The sequence below is a fragment of the Mustela putorius genome, unplaced genomic scaffold (genome assembly GCF_011764305.1).
Source record: "Mustela putorius furo isolate JIRA1106 unplaced genomic scaffold, ASM1176430v1.1 tig00003898_pilon_pilon_pilon, whole genome shotgun sequence".
Lineage (NCBI taxonomy): Eukaryota > Metazoa > Chordata > Mammalia > Carnivora > Mustelidae > Mustela > Mustela putorius.
In genome coordinates, this window is record NW_025422047.1 from 21,915,063 (window position 1) to 21,925,477 (window position 10,415).

Here is a 10,415-nt window from a genome sequence, read left to right on the forward strand (position 1 = left end):
TGAGAAGCAAGAGAATAATGTTCAGAAAGTTGGTAAATAGATGGGTAAATATAAACAGATATTGGCCACATAGAGCAATACAATAATATTTGATTTGTGGGTAAAAATTGAAGCAGAACTAAAATATGAGTCACCAATAATGGAGCTGGAGTGGAGTTGCTGGGGAAGGATAACAATGATGAATAATATTAAACTTTGTGACATATACATTTGAAAAATGTACTATTACATATTAAAAATAAAATGTGCACTTCCAAGTCAGTAGAGACAATAACTGAATCAATTCAAAACAGTTATCAAGAAACAATAAAAAAAGAAAGCTTAGACAAAATTGGAAAGCTCAAAATAAGGTAATAGGAATAATCAGTATCCATAGTACATTTAAACAGACTAAGAAATTGAATTAACTAGGGCACCTGGGTGGCTCAGTGGGTTAAACCTCTGCCTTCGACTTGGGTCATGATCTCAGGGATCTGGGACTGAGTCCCGTGTCGGGCTCTCTGCTTAATGGGGAGCCTGCTTATCCTTCTCTCTCTGCCTGCCTCTCTGCCTACTTGTGATCTTTCTCTCTGTCAAATAAATAAATAAAACCTTTTTAAAAAATCTTAAAAAAAAAAAAAAGAAATTGAATTAAGTAGATACTCTGGAATTACAGATTTCACCATGAGTGAATCTTAGGACTATAATGTTAAAGTGAAAAGGAAGTTGCAGGAAAGTAATTATAATATGATACTATTTATTTTAAGATTATATGTAGGCAAAATAATGCACTTTTTATTGAGGAGACAGATTTGCAGTTAAAGTAAAAAAGGAATGCATGGAAGTGAAAATGAATAAAACCTTAGGATAGCATTTACCTGTGGGGGTGAGTGGGGAAGTAGTCAGGGAGGAGTAGTGGGAGGACTGACTTCTTAGGTGAGGTGGTGGATACATGGACATTCGTTTTGTTTTCCTTTCTAATTTTTAGATGTCTGAAATAAGAATATGTAGTGGTTTGAAAATGTATAGTCCTCAGATGTGCACAAATTACTTTTTAAAAAATGTAATTTAAAGAAATATTTTAGTTATTTATTTGAGGGAGAGAGAGAGAACTTGCAAGCATGAACATAGTAAGGGGAGGAGCAGAGGAAGAGGGAGAAGGAGAAGGCAACTCCCTGCTGAGTGCAGAGCCTGCCGCTGACTTGGGGCTGACATGGGGCTTCATCCCAGGACCCTGAGATCATGACCCGAGTTGGAGTCAGGCACTTAATCGACTGAGCCACTCAGGTGTCCCAGAACTTTTTTTTATAACTGAACTCAACTAGTTCATGAACACTTCTCTTTGGCAGTGGAATAAACTTGAACTTACCCAACCAAAGTAACTTTCTCATTTCTCGTTTAAAAGTCCTCAGTTCACTCAGTTTCCTGTGAGTAGATTCTCAGTCTTTCAGAGTACCTCCTCTGTCTTCTCCCTTCTCCCCGCTGGACACCTGGGGGTAGATCTCTGGTCTAGGCACTGTCATCCTCTGTGGAAGAATGTCTTCTCATTTGGCCTTTGCATGTTGCATGCTATTGGCCGAGACATGACTGGTTAGGCCAGGCCTCTGGGGATGGTGTTTGGATACGAACTCCCATGCTCCTGCGTGCCATATCTTCTGCCTAGGATACCCATGGTCCTTACCTTGATCTCAGTGTTCCAGAATGTCCCCTAGGAGACTGAGGAACACTCGGCTTCTCTTCTGGCCAACAGCATGGAATGTACAGGGCTTGGTAACTCTCCCCTTAGGCTCATCTCTTGGTTATCTGCCATAGTCATTACTGCCCAGGCACCTCGCTGTAGGCTAGCACTGTTAGTTCTGTACTGCTGTTAACAGATTATCTCAGAAGTTGGTGGTTTGAGGGGTGCCTGGCGGGCTCATTTGGTAGAGTGTGCGACTCTTGATGTCAGGCTTGTAAGTTTGAGTCCACGTTGGGTGGAGAGATGACATAAAAAAATAAAATCTTAAAAAACGTACTTAGTGGTTTGAAACAACAGCAATAATATTTATTATCTCATACAGCTTCTGTGGGATAGAAATCTGGGAGCAGCTTAGCTGAGTGGTTCTGGCTCAGGATCTCTCATGAGGTTATGGCCAAGATAATGGTCAGGAGGACATGGAGGATCTTTTCCCAAGGGGGCTCACTCACTTGGCCCTTGGCAGGAGGCCTTCATTTCTTATTGGTTGTTGATAGAAAACCTCAATTTCTTGCCATGTGGATGTCTCCGTAGGGCCCTTTGAGTGTCCTTATGACATGGCAGCTGGTTTCCTTGGAGCTAGTGATCTAAAGAGAGTAAGATTGAAACCTCAATGCCTTTAATGACCCACCTAGACTTGGAGGATCCAAACAGCTGCTTTGACCATGATCTGTTTGTTACAAGTGAATGACCAAGTCCAAGCGGAGGGGAATTTGGCTCCAGCTTTTGAAAGGAGGGGTGTCAAAGAATTTGTGGAATTATTTTAGAAACACTACAGGCTCTGTGGTATAATTAGAGCTTCTCTGAGAAGCTTGCAGTCTCCTGGCTTTGCTTGGGGACTGGGGCACAATCTTGCTGATTTCAGATGTGTCGTCTACCTCTCTGGGTCTGGTACCTCCTTCTGCTCCCTAGCTGAGTTCCTTCTCAGAGAAGCCAGGCAGCATTTATAATCTAGTTTTGACCTCGCCAAAAGTCTTTGAGCTCCACCCCCAAGCCCAGGAAATGCTGTGTTATGGGCAATTGCTCTTATGTCATATCCTGTTTCTTTTCTATTCTTTGATTTACAAAACAAATTCTTTGCTCAATCTTCCAAGATCTGATTTGATCTGAACAAAACTTTGCTCTTGCAAGTGAATCTTCTACTTTCCAGACTATTCCAGGCTTTTCTCTATTGTAGTTTGGCTTTATTTTCAGAAAGATTTATACCTTTTACGGCAAGGATGGCTTCTTGGCTTCTAATCCCAGCAAATATCTCAGAATTGGGGGCACCTGGGTAGCTCAGTCAGTTAACCATTGGCCCTCAGCTCAGATCATGATCCCTGGTCCTGGGATGGAGCCCCATGTCAGGTCCCCTGCTCCTGATGATCAGGGAGCCTGCTTTTCCCTTTCCTCCCTCTTCGTGCTTTCTGTCGCTATCTCTGTCTCTGTCTCAAGTAAATAAAGTCTTTAGAAAAAAGAAATCCTAGAATTGACTCTCATTGGACTGATTTGGTTTGTGTGCCCATCTCTGAACCAACCATTGTGGTCAAGTATGTAGTGTTCTGACTGGCTAGGCATGCCTGAGACATGTGTTTACCGGCTTCCAGTGTGGAACCCCAGCCAGGTTGCTGAGGTATTAAGGGAGTCCTCCCCACAATCTAGTTCTTTTTTTTTTTTTTTTAAGATTTTACTTATTTATTTGACAGCCAGAGATCACAAGTAGGCAGAGAGGCAGGCAAAGAGAGAGAGTAAGAGAAGCACGCTTCCCGCTGAGCAGAGAGCCCGATGTGGGGCTCAATCCTAGGACCCTGGGATCATGACCTGAACTGAAGGCAGAGGCTTTAACCCACTAAGCCACCCAGGCGCCCCTCCCACAACCTAGTTCTTGACAGCCACTTCTTTCTCTTATGGCTTTGTCTCTGCTTATAGTGAGTTGGGGACTGGGCAAAGAGAGAGGAGGTTCTGCTAAATCAGATGCCTTTAGATGATGGATTCAAGGAGGGTGGGGTTCTGTTGATATCCTCATGGAGGTGAGGCAGGAGTTCCTTCCAGAGCTTTGTGCCCTGTGTGAGAGAGGATATACATAGGGACAGTGCTAGCTCCCAGCAGCCACTTCTCTCCTGGAGGCTGATGGGGAGTAGGTCCTGTCTGAGTATTCTCAAACTCCCCTCAAACATCATAGTCTTTCTTTTTCTGAGTCCTGGGGATGAGTGAGTTGACTTCTCCTTTCTTCTTAGCCTCTCCTTTTACAATTGAACTAGTTAAGTTAAGCTGTTTTCAGCTCTCATGGTCCGTCTGACACTTGAGAAGTTAAAACATTCAAATCTGAGCCAGACAAGACATGAGAAATTTCTGTTTGCATCTGGATATTGGCGCAAATTCAGCTGGTTTGCCCTTCAGAAAGACAAGAGTCTCTTCTGAGTCTGTAGAGTCACAAGGATCTCATTCATTGAAATGGGACCGTTTCTCCCACAGCTGCTTCCTGAAACAGCAAAAGGTGCTGAGCGTGGTGGTTCCTCTGGGTGGTGAGGTCATCACCACAGGGCACAACAGGAAGCTGAGACTGAGGTGGGGGGGTGTCCTGGCTGCTCCCCTCAGCTTGGGCACAGGGTTGGGGGGGGGTTGCTCATGACAGGCACCTCTGCCCTTCCCCTGTGCCACCTCTAATTGTGTGAATGTCCCCTGCTTCATTTTGTTTGGGCAGTTTTCTGCAACTTCTCTCAGGCTCTGGCATGTTACTTACTAAATGTGATTCACATCATCATTTCACATAGTTTCTTATTAAAATAAGAACCAACCAACCAGCCATCCAACTGAGATCTTAATACTGGAGATACAGCAGATTAAGGATCCCAGAACCCCCTTCCTCCCTTTAATGATAGTCTCTTCTGACCCCAGACTTTGTGGTAAAAAAAGCAGTGTTCCCAGAGGCTTGCCCTCTGTGGAAATGCCAGCTTTTCTCCTGGGGCTCCATCCTACATCCCATCCCTTCCCTTCCCTTCCCTTCTCTTCTCTCCATGCAGAGTTCCAGATGCCACACTCTCCAGTCAGACTCTGTCCAGACATCTGTTCCCAGTGGAGCCTTACTCAGGAGTTGATACCTTCTCACCTCCAGCATCAGCCCCATCTTCTTCTGTTCTTGGTCTGGACTTGCCATGAATACCAAGGACCCCTGAGATCTCTCTGAGTCTGCTTTCCAGAGTAGCGAGTAAGAAATGAAATGAGCTAAGGATTACCCTCCTATGGGCTCTGCAAGTGCTGGAGTGTGTATGCCTGTGTATGCCTGTGTTTGTGTGTATGTGTATGTGAGAGAGAGTGTGTCTAAGAGAGAGGCAGAGAGAGAGACACACCCACAGAAATCAGCCTTTTGTCAGACTGAAGGGAAAAATGTTCAGCATGAATAGCAGCTTGTCTTACGCCACCAGAGGCTTCACTAGCCCAGGAATTCCATCTCCTCCCTCTCAGAGGAAGGGCCACGGTCTGCAGACTATGGTCAGTGTTCTGGCTCTGCGCTGTGAAACAGCCATCAGGGGCTTTTCCTGGGTTCGTTTCCCCCATGGCCCACAGTAGAGTAAACAGATACAGGCAGGAAGGCCAGGCCAAGTCAGGGGACAGAATGGTCCTCCTATTTTGTTGCTGGGTCATGGATTACTAAACACGAGATTTACAACTCTTAGTGGAGTATGAAGAACTTGAGAAGGTTTGTCTGATGAGCAGGGACTTCATGGGAAGATGATCTATGGTATGTAATTCCAGAGAAGAAGGAGGAGGTGGGTAGGTAGCTGAGAGAGAGGTGGTCCAGTATATGAGGAAGACAGGAATAATCTTCAAGTGGAAGCTTACACAATGTCTACAGGAGGAAGCCATATGCTCATGAGATCCTCAGAATCACAGTCATGGACAATAACATGTTTGCTGATTTTATGATACAGCAGACTCTTGCAATTGCTTTAGAAGACCGAACATTGCCAGATGAATACCAGTTATTTTTTCATTGGCCTGCTAGTACTGTTTGGCACCTGTTTGGGGAATTCTCGAGTGAGGGGGGTGAGGTGGTGAGAAGCTGAAGCATGCTTTTATTATTCCAGATTGAATGGCTAAAAGGAGGATGAATCTAACACAGCAGAGCTCTCGGGGGGCCTGGGTGGCTCAGTAAGTTAAGAGGCTGCCTTCCACTCAGGTCATGATCCCAGGGTCTTGCTATCGAGCCCTGCATTGGGCTCCTCGATCAGCAGGGGAGCCTGCTTCTCACTTGCCTGCCACTCCCCCTGCTTGTGCTTGCTCTCTCCCTCCCTCTCTGTCTGTGTCAAATAAATAAATAAATAAATAAATAATCTTAAAAAAAAAAAAAAACCCAAAATGAAAAGAGCAGAGCTCTCTCGACCATGGATCACCTGACCGGTCCGGAGAGTAAAGACAGAGGTTAGAGCAGCTGTAACTTTAATGGGAACTGTGCTGCTTGAGGAAGGGGTGGACCATGCTTCATTAGAGTGGAGTTAGAGCTGATGTTTTTACCTCAGGTTTGGAACAAGGCTGCAGCATAGACCAGGCCAGGTGTGAGCTGCACTTCCTTTACTAACAGTGTTTATGCCCAATTAAATCCATCATCCTTGTGGGAGAAGGGAGATCACACATAGAGTAGGAAAATCAATTAATGGAAAATTGTAAAGTAAAATATTAAAAGGCAACAACCCTGTAAGTTAAGAAAGAAAATGTCTGGATTAATGCTTCCAGGTCTTAAAAAAATATCCTCATTGGTGATTAACCAGCGTAGTCAAAGAGGCTGCTGTAGGTAAAAATATGTCTTTATTTTACAGTCAGGGCACCTAGGTGGTGCAGTTGGTTGGGCACCTGACTCTTGGTTTCAGCTTGGGTTGTGAGTGGTCTCAGGGTCGTGGGATCGATCCTGGTGTGGGCTCCATGCTCAGCGTGGAGTTTGCTCTAGATTCTCTCCCTCTCCCTCTGCCCCTCCTGCTCATGCTCTCTCTCTCTCTCTCTCAAATAAATCTTTAAGAAAAGTATAGTCAAATTGGCTGAGTGAGGAAAAAGAGAGGACACTGGATGGCAAGAGTTAGATATCAACTAGAAATAAGGTCACCAAAACCTTTAGACTGAGAGCAGCTTAACAACAACAACAACAACAAAAATTCCAACTTTTAATTGCTGTGCGTAACACAAATATCATTCAGTGAGTTATCGCCTCCCCCAGTCAGGAACGGAATCTTACCAGCTCCCCACCAGGCCCTCGTTCCCCAGTTGCGTGCCTTATCCTAATTCCTAATTCCTAATTCTCTATTCTCAGCAACGGTAATCGCTATCTTGACTTTGAACACATATATTGGTTTTGTCAGTTTCTGAAATGGACTAACACAATAGATCTTCTTTTGAGTCTTGCTTTTTGTCTCCTTCTCAATAATATGTTTGTGAGATTCATCCACGATATTGTGTCTAACAGTGGTTATGTTTTATTGAGGGGTGACACCCCATGTAGTATTACCAGTACCATAATTCATTCTATTGTGGATGGACGTTTGGATTTTTCCCAAGTATCCTGCTGTTATGAGCATTCTTGTTCATGCTTTATGAGGCAGGGCTTTCTAAAGGGTATATTCCTAGAAGTGGAATTGATAGGTCAGAGGATGTGCATGTTTTCAGTTTCTCAGCGGATGTTGTCAAAGTGGCTGAGTGGGTTTACAAGCCCTCCAGCCCTGTCGGAACAGTCCTGTTGCCCTCCTTGGCAGCACTGATATTATCAGTCTTTATTTGTAGCCATTCTGGTGGGTGTATAGTGGTATTGCATTGTGATTTATTTATTTATTTAGTTAGTTAGTTTTTAAAGATTTTATTTATTTATTTGACAGAAAGAGATCACAAGTAGATGGAGAGGCAGGCAGAGAGAGAGAGAGAGAGGGGAGCAGGCTCCTTGCTGAGCAGAGAGCCCGATGTGGGACTCGATCCCAGGACCCTGAGATCATGACCTGAGCTGAAGGCAGCGGCTTAACCCACTGAACCACCCAGGCGCCCCTGCATTGTGATTTTAATTTGTATTTTCCAGACTGCAAATGAGGTTGGGTGCCTTTCATATGTTTATTGGCCATTTGGATATCTTGTTTTGTGAATTTCCTGTTCAAGTCTCTTGTCTGTGTTTTTTATTGGATGGTCTGATTCTTTTCTTATTGTTCAATAGGCATTATTCATAAATTCTGAATGTGTGATACAAGGATCTTCCTTCACCTGATGTCTTGCTTTTTCATTCTCTTAAAGGTGATCAGATCACTTTTCCTTTGAGACAGTAGTTCTTTTTTTTTTTTTTTAAGATTTTATTTATTTTTTGGACAGAGAGGGAGATCACAAGTAGGCAGAAAGGCAGGCAGAGAGAGAGGGAGAAGCAGAATACCTGCTGAGCAGAGAGCCTGATGTGGGGCTCTATCCCAGGACCCTGAGATCATGACCTGAGCCGAAGACAGAGGCTTAACCCACTGAGCCACCCAGGCACCCCTGAGACAGTAGTTCTTAACTGGAGGTAATTTTCAGATAAAATACAGGACATCTGGTTAAATCTGAGTATCAGATAAACAATGAAACAGATTTAATATAAGCATTTCCCGGATAACATTTGGGACACATACTATTTTGCTGTTGTTGATCCGAGATTCAAGTTTAACTGGGTGTTCTGTTTTTCCCCCTTAAATCTGGCAACTGTACCTCCGGGGGACATCTGACAGTGCCTTGGGGACATTTTTGGTTCTCGTAACTGGGGTAGTATTGGCAGTGGCTGCATCTAGTAGGAGGCCAGAGCTGCTGTTAAACACCTTACAATGCACAGGACAGCCCCCATTAATAAAATTGTATCCAGTTCAAAATGTCAGTATGCAAGGTGAAGAAACTTGCTTTTAAGTTAATGGCTTTTGCATGCCTTGAAGAAATTGTTCCAAACCCCAAGGTAAAAAGGTACTCGCTTGTCACATCGTCTAGAAGTTTTGTTTATTTATTTTTTAAAGATTTTATTTATTTATTTGACAGAGATCACAAGTAGGCAGAGAGGCAGCAGAGAGAAAAAGGAGGAAGCAGACTCCCCGCTGAGCAGAGAGCCTGATGCAGGGCTCCATCCCAGGACCCTGAGATCATGACCTGAGCCAAAGGCAGAGGCTTTAACCCATTGAGCCACCCAGGTGCCCCCTAATCACCAGAGATTTAATAAATCATGATTTCTGGGAATATTTTAGTTTGGGTTTTTGCCAGAACAGACCCTGATTCAAAGATTTGAGTGCAAGTAGTTTACTTGTGATGTGACTCCTGGAAGCATCAAGAGAGGAGTGGAGAGGAGAAGTAGAGTAGGGAGGGAAAGAGGGGAAGAAAATACAGGGTATGTTTCTGAGCAGGTGATTGATGTGGACGCCTTAAGTTTCATCTCACCTGGGGCTTTTGGGAGATGTTGTAAGACAGGTCTCAGAGTTGTCTCACCAGCAGAGTGATGACTTGGGGTTCATTACCCATCCATTTCCATCCCTTATGGGGTGAGACCACTTGAGGGGCCGCTTCTCATCTGCTGTGTGCACTGGCTGACCATGTTCCTACACCAGAGAAAGCTTTTAGGGAAGGAGTTGTGGATGACCAGAGTAAGAAGCCTTCTGTGGAAGTGCCTGTCCCTGAGCATTGATGGAGTAGGGACACTGTCAGGTCAGGTCCCCTCCTGCTCCACGTTGAGTTCATTTCACCTTGTCATTGATTCTTCAAGGTAGCAGTCATTTCCATTTATATAAAAAGTACACATAAATATTTTTGGGTGTCTACCTATCTATCTGTAAGAGATATAATTATTTTTAAAAAGATTTTATTTATTTATCTGAGAGAGAGAGAGAGAGAGAGAAAGAGAGCGAGCAGGAGGGGCAGAGGAAGAGGGAAACAGAGAATCCCAAGCAGACTCTGCACTGAGTGTGGAGAAAGATGCGGGGCTCGACCCCATGACTCCTAGATCACGACCTGAGTGGAAACAAAGAGTCCGCTGCTAAACTGACTGCATCACCCAGGCACCCCATATAAAAGATATTATTTTAAAGAATTGGCTCACACCACCATGGGAGCTGATAAGTTTGAAATCTGTAGGTCATGCCAGCAGGCTGGAAGTTCAGGTAAGAGTTGAAGTTGTAGTCTTGAATCTGAATTCCTCAGGGCAGCCGCTAGAAACAGACAGGTTTTCTCTGTCACAGTCTTGAGAATTCCTTTGTAGGGAACCTGTCTTTGCTCTCAAGGCCTTCACCTGATGGGATGAAGCCCCTTGCATTATGGAGGTTTACTTAAAGTCTACTGATTTAAAAGATTTTTAAAAAAAGCTTTTATTTATTTAGTTGAGAGAGAGAGAGAGAGAGAGCACGAACAGGGGGAGGAGCAGAGGACAAATAGACTCTGTGCTGAGCAGGGAGCCCAAGGCAGGGCTTGATCCCATGACCTGAGTGGAAACCAGGAGTCTGATGCTTAACCCACTAAACCACCCAGGTAACTCGCAAAGTCTACTGACTTAAATGTTCGTTTCTTTGTAAGGATAGGATACAGTCGTCCAGTGGCAGCTGGTCCTAGGGCCACCATGAGTAGTTGTCTCTCTCCCCTGGCATCTATCCCCATTCCCTTCCTGGTCCACTCCTTGGCAAACTCTTCTGTTGGTTTAAATTGTTTACCCACTAGGGTAACCCAGACCTTTATCTCTGTGGTTCCTGTGCCTTTT